A 17,812-nucleotide genomic window follows, 5' to 3' on the forward strand; every position below is an offset into this window, starting at 1 on the left:
ATACCTGGCACAAATTAATCAGCTGAAGATCTGATCCAAAACGTTTTGCCACTCTGCTGATCTGTGAAGCGGTGTGGTCTTCAGGATGTTGATATACTGCCTAAAACAGTTCTGTTGTGTCCATTAACAGTTAAATACCCATTATTAGCCTGCACAGAGCTATAAAGCACTAGCCAAAAACTGAGGGGAGGATATCTTACCCTGAACAAGTAGTCAATCAATCAATCAATCAATCAATCAATCAATCAATCAATACCTTTATTGGCATAAAAGAAAATAGTCAAAATAATCTATAAAGGTACACATTGAATTTAAGGGTCTCACATTTAAAAGACAAGCTCCCGTATCCTTATTGCATATTGTAAAAATTCTGCAACCTTATTGATTAAATCCGGATTCTGGTTATTCAATAAAAACAAAGTCTTATGATTATCAGACGATGCCTTCTTTCCTCTTAAAAGGGGAGATAGGAATTTCACCTGCATTTCTGCATACAGAGGGCAGTATAGCAAAACACGAGTAACAGTTTCACCAAAAACATGCTCACAAGGGCAGAATCTATTTACATATGGAATTTTAAGATATCTCCCCACTCTCAATTCTGAGGGTAAGACATTAAACCTGGCGAGCATGAATGCTCTTCGTTGATGCGGATTCTATAATAAATAGTGAATATAGATAAATGCTGCACTAGACACAAGACCAGAAAGATTGCGGTGCAAGTTCACATTATTTGGAGAAGCCCTACTGAAATGACAGAGTTCTGACATGGCAGAGAGTTCTGCGCATTGAAGGCAGAGAGATGAATGAAACCTGGTTGAGCTGGATACCCAAAGGATGGGTGGAGAAAGGTAAAATAATGTTATGTAGAAATATATTTACTGTAGGGCGCTTATATCAGGGTTAAAAACATTAAAAATGATAAAATAGTAACTATTAAGGTTGATAAACTTAAACCACACACCTTACTCATTTCAGCCAACAGGCATTCATCCACTGTCAAATAAAAAACTCATATAATGCACACACACAAACAATATACAAATGCATCACAACATATAAACCAAATTATAAAAGGAATTAAAAAGGTATGTGTGTAGGGGTATCTGAAAAGAATAAAAGATAATGACTAGTTAGTCTTAATTCAATATTAGAAAATTTTGTAATTCTTAATAGAGGTATTTGGATTGCTTACAAATCAATTTTCAAATCTGAAAGACCACTAAGATGCAATACCTGCAAGTTGTTCTACTCTGTCAAACAAGGTCAAAAAATGGGTTGGCATTCAAATAATGAATAATGAAACTAATAATTTGATTAAAACAAAAATTAAGAAAGATCCTGCTTTTTGTTTATTGGGTATTCCAAAAAAAGATGTAGATAAAGGTGACAGAGTCATATGTCAATATAGCTTTGCAGCTGCAAGAATCACAATTGCTAAAAAATGGAAGCAAATAAATAAACCTTCAATTAAAGAGTGGAGAGAAAAATTATGGTTGTATATGCGGATGGCCAAAATTACAGACTCTTTACATGGTAAAGATATGGTTGAATTTAAATACACATGGTCAAAGGCCGCCGCATATTGGGATAAATGGGCAAAAACGGATTTTAAAAGTATAGTTAATGAATTATAGTTCAATGTGATTTTTAATTAATGACTATAATAATAGAGTTTTTATATATTGCCATAACACTTCACCGGAAGTCCATTGGTGAAGGGCACAGTGGTGGGAGGTGGGGTTTTTGGGTTTAGCGCACTACAAGCTTTTATAAAGAGAAGAAGAACAATGTATTAGGAGTGAAATAGTGCTCTTTATAATGTTTTGTGTATTTTGTGTTTATTTTCTTTTTTTGTTATATTATAAAAAAGCAATAAAAATTATAAAAAAATGGGTTGGCATTCCTAATTCAATATTAATTTATCTAAGACAGTTTTTATATTACATGTACAAATGTATGATCTACATACCTGGGCTATATTAGTCTCCAAACAGAGTGTGGATGCTAGTATCAACCTGATAAAATGGGGCTAGCTGAAGAAAAGTGCTCTAAATAGTGTGAGTAGAATGATATAATTGCTATGACTCCGCATGATCTGTCACTAATTGTTGACCAATACCTGATTTATACATGTATCGGACTGGTGATGTGGTCCACATTGTAGTGGAGCAAGCTGGTATTCCATCCCATGTACATCACCATCCGCTTGGCTATAAGAGTCAGCACAAGATTCTGTAGAAACCTTGTAACTCCATTGCCGGATCTACTGAAGGATATGAAGTAGTAATGCAGAAATGGACCCCGTCGGACAGCAGGTACTAATTGCATGTTTACCAAGCCAGTATTTCTAAAGGCTGCACTAAAGACCTTGGGCACTCCATGGAATAGAAAGGTTGGGCATGTATTATCTAAGTCATCATCCTCATTAAGAGGCAGGACATCTGATCCAGCAGTATCCATTCACTTGTTATGAGCTGAATTGTAATTTTGTTATTGATGCTGTCAGCTGCCTTGGGAAATAAAGGCAAGGTATGGAGTGCATAAATAAATATCCAGCTAAAAACAAAACAACACTGTGCATTAAAATATCTAGCATGTCATGGAGGAGAAAAGGACACAACTCTACTGGGGATTGATTCTTGTAGGTTATCCGGACTGTGTAACCGTGGTCTTGGTATTTTCTTTCCTGACGTTTCACCAGCAGCTATGGCAGGCATCTTCAGAGGAGTAACACTGAAGGACAGTGTCTCTCAGTATCAAGTGTGTAGGAAGAGTAATATATACTCAGAAGGGAGTTGGGTTTGAGCTGAGGAAAGACTACTGTCCTGAAAACCTCCAGACTAACAAAGACTACAGTCCACAATAGCCATGTGGATTAGCCTTGGATTCCACATGTTAACAGATCACTTCAGGATACAATGGTTCCACATTAACATACCACACCCTCATTAGCACATTATCTTGATTCTTACAGGACAATGATTTGCACATTACCTTTAATACTTTGCAGGACAATGACTCAGCTCAAACCCAACCCCCTTCTGAGTATATATTACTCTTCCTACACACTCAACACTGAGAGACACTGTCCTTCAGCGTTACTCCTCTGAAGATGCCTGCCATAGCTGCTGGCGAAACGTCAGGAAAGAAAATACCAAGACCACGGTTACACAGCCCGGATAACCTACAAGAACCAATGAACTCTGACCGTGAAAGCCTTCGACAATATTTTCTACTGGGGATGCTTCTCAAATTCATCTCCCTTCAAATATCCACTTTTGCCTTTTATGCATGGCTGTTTCCCTCACGGTCACCCCTCCAACAACTATGGGTCTTTGTTTTGATTATGCATGTGGTTTCTGAACATCAGAGGTCGCCTGGCTCTTCCCAAGGGTTTCCGTGCATTTTGCTTGCATTTTCAAATTCATGATAAAATAGAAGGGGAGGTGGCTCAGTGGTAGAGCATCTGCTTGGCACGCAGAAGGTCCCAGGTTCAATCCCCGGCATCTCCAGTTAAAGGGACTAGGCAGGTAGGTGATGGGAAAGACCTCTGCCTGAGACCCCGGAGAGCCGCTGCCTGTCAGAGTAGACAGTACTCACTTTGATGGACCAAGGGGTCTGATTCAGTATAAGGCAGCTTCATATGTCCCTGAAAATGCGGGCAAAACATGTGGAAATGCATGGGAAGAGTGAGGCGACCTCTGACAGTTGGAAACCACATGCATAATCAAAACAAAGACACAAAGTCATTGGAAGGGTGACCACAAGGGAAACATCCATGCATAAAAGACCTCTGGATTATTGCTTCTGATATACAAAGTCTCCGTCAGAAAGCAGCACCCATCCACCTAGGGATGTCAATCTCCAGGAGGGACCAGGGGATCCCCTGGAATTAAAGCTTGACAACAGAGGTCAGTTCCCCTGAAGAAAATGGATACTTTGGAATGTGGACTCTCTGGCATTGTACACTACTGAGGTCCCTGTCCTCCCCTGGCTCCATCCCCAAATCCCCAGGAACTTTCCAACCTGGATTAGGCAACCCTACCCCCATCCACTGTCAGTGGCCAAGGGGGAGCTGTCAACCCTTCATCCATCTCCTTTCTCTTGTTTTTTTCACTTGGATTTCCAGAGTCTCTGTTGCCTAGAGATCAGTTGTAATTCCAGAAGATCTCTAGGCTCCACCTGGAGGTTGGCAACCCTAGATGAAACACTTTTGAAGTAGCTACATGCTTTGCTTCCCCACCAATGCAATATCCACAACAGTTATAGACCTTTTTTTGGGGGGGGGGGGAGAAGAAGAAGAAGAAGAAGAGTTGGTTTTCATATTCTGTTTTTCTCTTATCTTTTAAGGCGAATCAGGCTTACAATCTCCTTCCCTTCCTCTTCCCAAAACAGACACCTTGTGAGGTAGGTGAGGCTGAGAGAGCTCTAAGCCCAATGTCACCCAGCTGGCTTCATGTGTAGGAGTGGGGAAACCAACACATTTCACCAGATTAGAATCCACCACTCTTAACCTCTACACTACACCAGATATGCAGCTAGTGTGTACTGATTGTAGCACAGTTTAAATGAGATCCTGACCCTCTGCAACATCTCACAGCGATACCTGAAGAAGTGGGCTGTGACTAATGAAAGCTCATGAGTCACAGAAATTGTGTTAGTTTTTAAGGTGCTACTGGACTCTTGCTCTTTTCATTAGCTGAGAGAGAGACAGAGACAGAGACAGAGACTGTGGAACTGCTGAGAAGAAGCAGGATATCACCCAGAGAGTAGCAATCTGGAGACAGACAAGGAATTATACTAAACAGGAGTGAAGATGCTGACCTCACTAACCTATCTGTCTTCTTGCTTGCTCCCTGCAGTGTCTTCTTCTGTCTTCTTTGTACACCAGACATTGCCTATTCCAACCAGCCCAAATTCAGTTGTGCTTGAAGTCCTTGGGGTTGGTTCCATGGGTCTGTTCCCCTAACAGTGGTGTTATCCTCCAGTGTAAGGAACCTTGCCTAGCTGCACCATTATCAGAAAAAAATATATTCATGGGACCTAACCCCTTTTGCAAGGAAACAGACACTTCTCACTGGGCAAAAACACATGGTCGCTTTAGCCTCCTTTATTCCCTGTTTCAGCCAGGATTGAGCCAGGATCGAACACACATTCAGCAAAAACGCATGTGTTCGATGCTGGCTGAATCCTGGCTGAAACAGGGAATAAAGGAGGCTAAAGCGACCATGCGTTTTCGCCCACTGTCTCAGCCAGCAAAGGAAACAGAAAGCTTTGCATTACTCACTGCAAACTTAATTGGTTTCTTTGTCCAGCCCGCAAGCCCTTTTTTAAGATCAGTCCCATTTCCCCAAAGCACAAATTTGTAGCAATGGCAGTACTATTTTAATTACATGTTGTAAAACTCTATTGGCTGTAGCTTGATCCAAGTTATTCTCGCTCGGTGTGCGTTGGAGTCAGATGCAAACAGAGAACGTCCCTTTTCATCACTGCCTGATTAGGCTGCTGAATATCAACCACAAGAGTCACTGGAGTAATTCAGCGAAATATGATAGAAAATTTGCACTGAATGCCTATATGACATGAATGTAGTTTCGACATTGCAAGAACATTGTGGTCCCCCTCAACAGCTGTCTAATATACAAAAATAAAATACCAATAAAGTTCTGAATCTAGTGATATCTAGCACCATGATAAATATGGAAAAACAATTGCCACTCCACATCCCACAAGTTATTATGACCTCTGATAACCTGTCATGTCGATATTTGTGTGTCTGTAATGAAACGGAAAATTTCCTGATGCTTTTGTTGCTTTCTGGGTAATTTTACTAGAGGAGAAATGGAAAGAGTGACAACAGAAAAGACTGTATGGCTTCAGGGAGACTGGGAGTACAGCATCTTAAACATTCGTAAAAGTGCACATTTGAATTTAAAAGGCTTTTTAGTGCCTAGCAAAGGACAGTGGTTTCCAAACCGGGTTACAGGGAACTCAACATCTCTGAGAAGTTTCTCTTTAGGAAGACAAGTAATTGCAGAGAAGGTCCATTCAAAAAAGGAAAGAAACTTGCCCTACATGACTACACCAATGTGATATAGCGGTCAGAGTGCCAGAATAGTGTCTGTGAAACCCATGTTTAAATCTTCACGCTGCCAGGGAAGTCTGTGGGGTGACCTTGGCCTGGTCACTCTCTATCAAACCTCCCTCAGAGGGTTAAGATAAAATGGAGGATATAATGATAAACTGGCAGAGGAGAGAATGATGTTGTAAGCTGCTTTGGTTGTCTGTTGGGAAGAAAAACAGGTGATAACAGTAGATTCCAAGCAGAGTAACGCTCTTTGAGTCCATTGAGGGTAACTCTGTTTAGGATTGCCCTATACATATTTTGATATCATATAAATAACGGCCCCCAAGTGAAGCCATAGGGGATCATTAGGGTTGTCAGGTCCCTCCGCCACCGGCGGGAGATTTTTGGAGCAGAGCCTGGGGAGGGCAGGGCTTGGGGAGGGGAGGGACTTCAATGCCATAGAGTCCAATTGCTAAAGTGGCCATTTTCTCCAGGGAAACTAATCTCTGTTGGCTGGAGGTCAGTTGTAATAGCAGGATATCTCCAGCTAGTACCTGGAGGTTGGCAACCCTAAGGACCATGAGAACATAAGAAAGGCCCTGCTGGATCAGACCAAGGTCCATCTAGTCCAGCAGTCTGTTCACACAGTGGCCAACCAGGTGCCTCTGGGAAGTCCACAAAGAAAACCGCAGCAGCACCATCCTGCCTGACCATGTTTTGGGCATGCTTGTAATCACAGCATGGTTGGTCAATTCAGGCTGCTTGTTCTTAAAGCCTTTTGTGACTGGGGAGCTACATGTCTGAAGGAGTGCTACTCCCTGCCTGAACCCATGTAACAGCTTATTAGGTGCTCACATGGAAAACATTTCTTTTGGTGGAAAATGACATCCTGTGAACAGTCCTTTAATGTTGTCATCAAAAATCTGATTTCAAGAGATGGTCACAGTGCTGGGAAACTAAGGCTCTACTCAGGGCGACCTTCAGTTTCAGAGCAGGTTTTCAGGGGGTGAGGTGATGGAGCCAGCCATGGCAGCTGACCAAGGCAGCTCTTGTGAAGGAGATTGCTCATCCGCACAGGTGAGGAGTCTTCTTTAAAAGGCCAATGAGTAGCTGTAGAAGTGGTCGTTTTTTAGTTGAAGGGTATATCCCTCTGGATGGGACTGGTGAGCCCTGTCTTTTAAACAACCCTTATGCTTTATCCAAATGAACCCACTGAATGGTGATGGATGTGTGGTTGTGTGGTTGGATGGTTGGTCAGACCAAGTTGGCTCTGATTGCAAGACCCCTACCTCAAAAGGGCCCTAACAAAACCAGTTAACAAAAAAGATAGAAAAATGGGAGAAAACACAGAGCTGTGCAGTTGAGCAAAGGCAAGCAGCCAAACCTGGAAAAGCTGAATAATTATTGCCTATTCAGCTTTGAGCATCACCTATTCAGTGAACAGCTGAACCTGAAAAAGCCAAATAATTATTGCACATTCAGGCTTCTGGAATTGCCTTTTTGGCTTCGGGCAGATCCCCAGGTTTTGGCATCCGAAAAACCCAAAAATTACTGAAACGGCTAATTCAGGTTTATTTTCGGTTCGGGTATATCGGTATGCACAACCCTAGTTCTCACAGTTGTATTCTTGGCTGCCGTAAGAGCCTTTACAAGCAAACTAACTAGCCTTTTGATTAACGAAAAAGTTTGATATGATAGTGTTCAGCATTTCTTATGTGGTGGAACAGGTCTTATAGGCATCTCAGTTCTACCACAGGGATATTGCATTTACCCTGGGGGGAAAGTATTGTGTGTGTGTGGGGGGTGGCCATTGGCATGTTGTCACTTCCGAGACCCAGAAATGGTGACTCACCTCTCTAGGAGTTATCTGTATCTTTATATTAAAACCATACCATTTTTGGCAATTCCTAGAGAAGACCAATGTTACTACTGGAGAAAACCCAGAAATGACATCAGTCCTCTTTAGGAATTGCCCAAAATATTATGGTTTTTACCATAGAGTTCCAGCCAGATCTTAGAGGGGTGATGCCACTTCTGGGGTTTTCCAGAAGTGATGTCATGCTGTTAGCAGATAGCCATTTCTTTTAAAAAAATTTTTTTTATTAAAGTTCTCCTTCTCTGACAACTGAGCAACTAAACTGAGCAACTTATACCCAGCAAAAGGACTGAAAATGCTAACTTTTGATTGGTTGTTTTCTAACCGTGCTGGGCGCCAATACGATGGCTATATTTTTCCTCCTTCCTATTGGATAACTATCTATCTTCTATCTCAATGTACACATACAAGCATTAAAATTCAATTACAAACATTTCTGTTTACAAATACCTACATTGGCTTTTCAAAGATTCTTCATACACATCTAGTTTTTTCATCTAGTCCTTATAAAAAAGCAATGGCACGCAACACTCTGTTGCATTATGAATCTTTTCACCCACCCCATTTAAGGGATAACCTACCTTACAGCCAGTTACTTTGCCTTAAAAGGAATTCTACAAATAGCGAAGATTTCTCACAGGCTGCAAATCAGCTTAGTGTTGAATTACAACAACGTGGGTACCCGAACAAAATTATTAAGCAAGCCATGTCCAGAACACGAGATAGATCTAGAACTCAACTATTATCTCAATCAATGGCACAACGTTCGGATCGCGTTACTTGCGTTTTGCAGTACACTTCATTATCTCCTTTAATTAGACAGGTGATTCACAAACATTGGCATTTAGTCCAACATCTGCCTGGCTGCCAGTCTTTACCACGAATGGCATATAAAAGAACCAGGTCTTTTCGAGACATTCTAATAAGCAATAAAGCATGTGAGGAGTCAGTTGCCAACTTACCTAAGGGTAATTTCAAATGCGGTTCCTGCCAAAGTTGCAGGTTCATGCTAACAGTCAAAGAAATCATTAATCCAGCTACTGGCCAAAAGTTCATGATTGAGAGTTTTAACAACTGTGATTCCAAACATTTAATTTATGCGATAAAATGTGCTTGCCATTTTTGGTACATTGGAAAAACCCATAGACAACTCAAATATCGCATAAGTGAACACAGGTCCAGGATTAGGCAACGTGTATTAGAGGCCCCTCTAACACAGCATTTCCTTGACAATAATCACACTGATGAGGATCTTTCATTTTTTGTGTTATGGCGATTCAATCAACAGAAATTTGATAGGTCTGATGTGGATCTCATATTAAGGCGTCAAGAATCTAAATACATCCACATGTTTGATACTTTGTATCCTAAAGGACTGAATACCTCGATGGATTTAGCATGCTATTTGTAACATAATATATGTAACAGCTGTCTCTTTAATTGAATTCAGTTTTTCTGTAATGCAAAATGTAACTGTCTCTTTAATGGTTGATTCTTACATGTGACTGCACCATTTAAAATTAAGGGCAGTATCTTTGGTAAATTGCCAACGCAGAGAATGTTAATAACAGCCAGCGTGTGAGTAAGATGCTCTATTTTCTCTCTATTTTCTCCCTTGTTTAAGCCAATTGCTAGCATATTTATGTTAATTATTATTTGTTAATTAGTATTATGTACTAATTTATGATATAGTGGTCCCTGAAGAAGGCGTTAATCTCTGAAACAGAAAGATCACCGGGCTTCTGTTGAGAACAACTGCACTACTGAATTGCTACTCTCAAGAAGCATATCTGTGGAAGAAAGGGAGGTTGGCACCCCCTTTCATGGACTTACCTATAATACTATTATTTGTTTGTAACAAGGCATAGTCCTCTCTTTGGTATTACTTTTAAGGCAATAATTAACAACACATGTTTTTGCCTATATACTATCAGTGGTGGATATGTTATTAAATACCACTACTTTATAATCATTGTGTCTAGCTTGAGAACAACTGCACTACTGAATTGCTACTCTCAAGAAGCATATCTGTGGAAGAAAGGGAGGTTGGCACCCCCTTTCATGGACTTACCTATAATACTATTATTTGTTTGTAACAAGGCATAGTCCTCTCTTTGGTGTTACTTTTAAGGCAATAATTAACAACACATGTTTTTGCCTATATACTATCAGTGGTGGATATGTTATTAAATACCACTACTTTATAATCATTGTGTCTAGCTTGTGATGTGCTGTTTCTAGTTTGCTGACCACCTGGAGGTTGGCAACCCTAAATCAGACCCAGTGGCACTGTTTCATACACTGATGAGTAAACTTTTTGCAGCTTCATCTTGATTTAGACTCAGGTTTTTGTCATCTTATCTTGTGAGAATTTGGGGGGAAAGGCCCCCTCGAATCTTTTCGAGCACTTGTAAAAGTTTGAAAAAAACAAGTGGGAGAAAAAAATCCAGATCCATCACCTCAAACACCTGTGAACCCCTATGCTCCCCACTGCCCCCCCCCCCGGACCCAGAGGTGGATGGAAATTCCCTCCTCCCTTTTAGTCTTCATGTACTGGGAGACCTAGAATATCTGCAATGCCGTTATCCCAGGAGCAAAAAGCACTGGAAAATAAATGATGGATAGACTTACAAATCCCAGAGTTCTTTGCTGTTACAATGTTCTATGCTTTCCTAAAGACGGGAGAAAGGAAAAGGGACCAAGAGATCTTGCTGGCACTACCTAACCAAAAGGTATGCTTGGGAAGGAAAGGGTTAGATTAAAAGGGACAGAGGATTAGGTAGGGTTGCCAACCTCCAGGTACTAGCTGGAGACCTCCTGCTGTTTCAACTGATCTCCAGCCGATAGAGATCAGTTCACCTGCAGAAAATGGCTGCTTTGGAAATTGGACTCTATGGCATTGAAGTCCCTACCCTCTCGAAACCCCACCCTCTTCAGGCTCTGCCCCCAAAACCTCCCACCAGTGGTGAAAAGGGACCTGGCAACCCTAGGATTAGGGATAAAAGCAAACTGTAATAAGAATCCATGTTCCAACTTGGACAGGTCCAACTTCACATTATACCAAAGTAAGTGATTTCATACGGGTAGAGTTTATTTTCTGAATACCTCAATGTGAACTTTGTCCCATGACTACTTTAGCCCATGATTTTCTTATCTGAAAAAGGCAATATATCCTTGTCAATCTAGTTAAATTTATGGGTCATCACTTTTACAATCACAAAAAAAAAAAATCTAAAATCTTTCTCTGAGTAGTTCAGTTAGGGTTGGCAGCTCTGGTTTGTGAAATACCTGGAGATTTTAGGGATGGAGCGTGAGAAGGGAGGGGTTTGGGGAAGGGAGGGACTTCACTGGGGTATAATCCCATAGAGTCCACCGTCCAAAATGGTTATTTTCTCCAGGGGAACTGATCTCTGTCGCTTGGAGATCAGTTGTAATAGCAGGAGATCTCCAGCCACCACCTAGAGATTGGCAACCCTAAGTGCAGTTCATAGTATACTGGGTGTGCAAGATCATTCACCACTGTGCTAAAACTAAGGATTTACAAAGCTTCCAACCATCCCTTCTGAGATGGGCAGTCCATTCTGAGAAGGGGTTGTAGTTGCGCGGTGTCCAGGGATGGCACAGCAAGGCAGGGGAAAGTGAGAGAGTTCAGCCTCAGCCTGAAGCGCTGCTCTGTGGCACTGGTATAAGTGCCCACCTGTGCCAGGGTCCATGCCAGTTTGGACTTCTCCCCCCCTTAAGGGTTGCACAGTAACAGTGTAATGCTAAACAGAGTTGCACCCTTCTGAGCCCATTGTCTATTACAAGTGCGATCCTAAGCACTTGTACTCAAAAGTAAATTCCACTTTCAATAGAACTTAGTCCCCAGTAAGTGCGCTAAAGATTGCAGTCTCATGCATAATTTAGTCAGAAGAAAATCATATGCTGAAATGTTTTCTGAAATTGGAATAGTCAAACGTTTTGCCTAAAAAAAAGTCATTTTATTACACTATAAAGAATGGCTAAGGACTGCATATTTCATATTAAAATATGGACCCTATGGTTCAGATCAATACCAAAATTGGCCTCTTGCTAACATATAATTGCAGAAATGGTGCTGTGTTTTCTATAGCTCCCCGAGTTTCTTCCACTTCTGAGGTACACATTTTGACTTTGAATTCTTCTCAAGAGCAACCATCATTTCTGCAAGCTGTTGTGGCCAATATTTGGCTGCCAATCATTCTGCCAGTGGCTCATCTTTACAGTGCACATCTAAACAGATCTTAGGAGATAGTAACGTCTAACACAAAAATGACAGTACTTGCATGAGTGACCTCCCTATATTGTCAAATGATTCAAGAAAATCTTATCCTTTAAGAATATAGAATTACTATAAATATCAGAGTTAAGTACTATGTCCTTTATTTATCTTTTTAAACATTTTCTTTATGTGAATTCCACAACTAGTATTAGAGTATTAGTAAAGTAGTGGCAGAAATAAATTGTCCCGTAAGCTCTTTTAAACGGATTTATATATTCGGATACTTTTATTCTGTATATAGGACACACTTCATGCCTTTCATTATATGGAACATTTAAATGATTCTTCATGTGCACTGAAAAGCATTGTTGGCTGGGGACAGAATATCAACACCATAAATAAAAACTATGCCAAACTTGTTTCCATGGTTCCTCTGTTAAGAGCGGCAATAACGGGAGATTCTCCTCTCTTGGGAACATTCATATATTTTACCTTTAGACCATCAATTGTGGGGAGCCAAGTACTATACCAGCCTGCCTAGTGCTCACCAATTAAGGTCCTCATCTCTCAAACCCTGCTGAGTGCTGGGGGGGGGGGCGAGGGGGAGCGTCTGCCCTGGGTGCGGGCAGAGGTGGGCACTGCCATGGCAGCCATTCTTGCCATGGAATAACTCTCATCATATCTCAGAGTTAATTAAAGTCTGTCTTCCTAACATCTAACAAACATGCCTGGTGATAAACTCCCTTTGGCTCCCGACAACAAAAGGAATTCTAGGAGGAATTCATAGATAATAGATGGATAAGATAATGTAATGGTTAAGAGTGGTGGACTCTAATCTGGAGAACCGGTTGGGTTTCCCCACTCCTACACATGAAGCCAGCTGGGTGACTTTGAGCTAGTCACAGTTCTCTTAGAGCACTCTCAGCCTCACCTACCTCACAAGTTGTCTGTTGTGGGGAGAGGAAGGGAAGGAGATTGTAAGCCAGTTTGATTATCCTTGTAAGGTAAGGAAAATTGGCACATAAAAACCAATTCCTCCTCCTCCTCCTAAATGTGTAATTAATTATTAAACATTCATAGAAGTCAATACAATTTATTCTGTCATTTAAAAGAGTTGTTGATTGTATATGTATATTATAAACACTGATTACATATGTATATAGTGAGAAAAAATACATATATAATATGAGAGCATCATTTATTGCTTTTATTCCTCTTCAAAAAAATGTAGATCCAGTCTTAACCCTGCTGTTATGCCCAGAGGGTACACCAGAGACAGTAATCTGTGAGTGTTGTCACCTTCACTTTGGAATGTCCTCACTGCTTTTGGCCTGGCACCTAATTAACATTCTGAAATTGGTTCCATAATGCAAATCAAAAAAATACGCACTGTTGGACCATGCAGAAGAAGGGAGATTTTTTCCACTAATGTGAACATTCCTAGTTTGCATAAATATCTGACCAAGGGTGAGGAGGGCTTTAAAAACAGCCAGAACTGTCAAAGCCGAGACCTTGCAATCTCAGCTGCCATTGTGGGGGATGACTAACAATCCCCATAAACCATGCCATAGATGAGGCAGGGATGAAGAACAAAGGAAGGGGCAAAGAAAGTCTTCCATGTCTTTTTGTACCCTGAGATGCTCCAGCCTTCTAAAATCAAAGGTGTGGATGAATCCATCCATTTTTGATATCAAGACAGGGTCTCTTGATTAAGGCATGCATTTTGCCAGATGCTTTAAAGGAGAAGTAGTGTGACTACCTGAAAATTCCAGGGGATATTAATCGAGGATCTTTTGTGTGACCCTTTAAAGGTCCTCACACCCATGGCCCAAGAGTTTGCAGAATATTAACTGAAGTTCTGAGGGTCTACCTCAGAAATAAAAATCCTAGCAAGGGCCATTAGCCCATCTCCTGACCATTGTCAGCATGTCTGAGTCACAACTGCCACCCATGCTAATTCAATTATCTGTAACCAGACACATTTTCTAGTCCCCATTACTTTACCCTAAGTCTAGGCTAAGAAATAACCTGGAGATTTTGGGACTGGAGCATGAGTAGGACAGGTTTGAGGACAGGGACCTCATCAGGGTATAATGCCATAGAGTCCATTCTCCAAAGCAGCCATTTTCTCCAGGGGATCTATCTTGGTCATCTGGAGATCAATTATAATAGTGTGAGATTTCCAGGTTCTACCTGGAAGTTGGCAACCCTACTTTACCCTGGCATTCTTGCCTTGTACCCCATTACAATATAAGATTTGAACTGCCATATCACAGCTTGAATTCTGACCCTTGCAGCAATGGGGTTTTGGATCTTAAAACTGCAACATTCAGAATGCAATCTTAGTTGTACTAATGGGCAGCTGGATCCTGTGCTTTTGGCCCAATGCCATTTCAGAGACTAATTTTATACCAAATTCAGCAAATGCTAGTGCTTCTCCTATTAAAGAATTCTGATTCCACCTCCAAACTTGACTCCCACTACTCTACCAAGCTTCAGTAAGAGCTGTGGGGCCTAGGGCAGGAACAGCATGTCCTGGTCCAATACTACACATGAAGCTGCCATATACTGAATCAGACCCTTGGTCCATCAAATTCAGTATTGTCTACTCAGATCGACAGCAGCTCTCCAGGGTCTCAGGTAGAGGTATTTCACATCACCTACTTGTCTAGTTCCTTTAACTGGAGATGCCGGGGATTGAACCTGGGATCTTCTGCATGCCGAGCAGATGCTCTACCACTGAGCCACAGCCCCTCCCTCTCCTACTACCAGAGCATTGGCAATTAATCAAGCAATCACTCAGATGTTCTCTCAGTTCCTGAGAGACATTAAACCTCTCCCTTGCATTGTCCAGACCCTGGAGGAGCAATTAAAGTTCTTTGTCCCTGGTAAAGCTTCCTTTGCCAGTTAATTCATATTGCCCAATAATGCATTTCTGGGCATAAATATTACTCCCTGTGGCATTCATACTATGTTTGTGTCTTTGGATCCAAACACTGACCCCTACTTGCATGTAAAGTCTCTAGCTTTGCTTTCCAGAGATGCTGGTATACATAAGCTGAAAGATCCTGGTTACCCAACCTCTCACAAGGCTCAGTCTCCCACACTAATTCCCCCAACCAAAACGGAGACTAATTCATCTGACATTCCCTTTAATTAAACAGATAAAGGTCAATTTTTCATTTTGGCAAAAAGCAAGGTTTGTTCTTTCACTAGATGTATTTTTTGCAAGTTTTAGGTATTAGCAACGTTTGAACATAAGTGATCTTATCAAAGCTGGGTTCCTATACTATGCGGCAAGGGAGCCATCATTCGCCTGCCACTCCTTTTCATAAATGGAAGACACTAGGGCTGTAAATAGGATTGCCAACCTACAGGTGGGGCCTGGAGATCTCCTGGGATTACAAGGGATCTCCAGTCTACAGAGATCAGTTCCCCTGGATAAAATGGCTGCTTTGGTGTGTGAACTTTATGGCATTATATCTCGCTGAGGTCCTCCACAACCCAAACACTGGCCTGCCCAGGCTCCACCCTGAAATACCCAGGAATTACCCACGCTGGAGTTGGCAACTCTACTGCATCCCCAAATCTCAAGGCATTTGTCAACCCAAAGTTGGCATCCCTAACTGGAGGATAGGAGTGTGGCCAGGAATGTTTGTTCATCTAACCAGTGGGGAAAGCTAGTGACTGACATACTTAGGTGTGCCATTTCTCTTCAGGGCTTAAAACCCACCCACCCATTCTCATGCCAAAGCAGTTTGGGATGAGCCAGTCACTATTCGACCAAGTAGAACCTCCTCAGATTGGCTGGGATTCTTTTTTTGCCTGTCTCACAGTGCCAGGTTCGAGTGGATCAGTTATGTAGGCCAGGTTATTAGATTGGAAAGGCTCTAACTGGTAAGGTTGCCAACCTCCAGGTACTAGCTGGAGATTTCCTGCTATTACAATTGATCTCCAGCCGATAGAGATCAGTTCACCTGGAGAAAATGGTTGCTTTGGCCATTGGACTCTATGGCATTGAATTCCCTCCCCTCCCCAAGCCCCACCCCCCTCAGGCCCTGTCCCAAAAACCTCCTGCTGGTGGCAAAGAGGGACCTTCATATACATAAGCTGAAAAGATCCTGGTTACCCAACCTCTCACAAGGCTTATTCTCCCACGCTAATTCCCCCAACCAAAGCAGAGACTATTGTCGAAGGCTTTCACAGTCAGAGTTCATCGGTTCTTGTAGGCTATCTGGGCTGTGTGACCGTGGTCTTGGTATTTTCTTTCCTGACGTTTCGCCAGCAGCTGTGGCAGGCATACCACAGAGTAACACTGAGGACGTGTCTCTCAGTGTCAAGTGTGTAGGAAGAGTAATATATAGTCAGAAGGGGGTTGGGTTTGAGCTGAGTCATTGTCCTGCAAAGTATTAAAGGTAATGTGCTAATCATTGTCCTGTAAGTATCAAGATAATGTGCTAATGAGGGTGTGGTATGTTAATGTGGAACCATTGTATCCTGAAGTGATCCGTTAACATGTGGAATCCAAAGCTAATCCGCAAGGTTATTGTGGGCATACACAAAAGACTACAGTCCACAATAGCCATGCGGATTAGCTTTGGATTCCACATGTTAACGGATCACTTCAGGATACAATGGTTCCACATTAACATACCACATCCTCATTAGCACATTATCTTGATACTTACAGGACAATGATTAGCACATTACCTTTAATACTTTGCAGGACAATGACTCAGCTCAAACCCAACCCCCTTCTGACTATATATTACTCTTCCTACACACTTGACACGTCCTCAGTGTTACTCTGTGGTATGCCTGCCACAGCTGCTGGCGAAAAGTCAGGAAAGAAAATACCAAGACCACGGTCACACAGCCAGGATAACCTACAAGAACCAAAGCAGAGACTATCTAATTCAGGTAACAGTGGTGCTCACTTTCTATCGGTGTGTCATTTGGCATGCAGACAAGGATGACAGAGATACAGTAACCTTGATGGTCAGAACTTTGAACAGCTGTGGTGCATTAATTAGGGAGCTGGTTAAAACCAGCTTAACCCAAGTTTTGGTTCTTATTTATTGTGATGGTAGGCACCTGACATCTTTTGGGGGGAAAGTGACCTGGCTTCTTCAAGAGTTCTTTGTATTATAGAGGGTATTCTCAGATTAATATTTGTTACAAGAACTGGAGTAGGTCTCCAAATGGAACAAAAGCTTCCTGGCTTCTTCTTCTAATCTACAGCATGGTGGAGTGGTTAAGAGCGGAGGAGCCTAATCTGGTGATCTGGGTGACGCGGGAGCCAGCGGATTATGCAGGTTGTCCAGGAAAACACCACCAGAACTCCTTGCTACTAGAAAATCAGTGCTTGTTTATTTTACAGTGCACAGGTATAATACAAACTCCTCTTCCACTCATAGCATCCTGACACATAAGCTTCCATTCTATACAGCTTTATTCAATATGCCATCTCAGGCAACCAATCACAGTAGATGCTAAGTCATTCACCTGTTGCTAGTACATTGCATCAGCCATCTGGCCCAAACCGGTTCTGGCCAGATCCCACAGGCTATCCAGGGACTTTCCAGACTTAAGACATCATTACAGATCTACTTGATCTTAGTGCAAC

This window comes from Euleptes europaea, chromosome 9 (genome assembly GCF_029931775.1).
Source record: "Euleptes europaea isolate rEulEur1 chromosome 9, rEulEur1.hap1, whole genome shotgun sequence".
NCBI lineage: Eukaryota > Metazoa > Chordata > Lepidosauria > Squamata > Sphaerodactylidae > Euleptes > Euleptes europaea.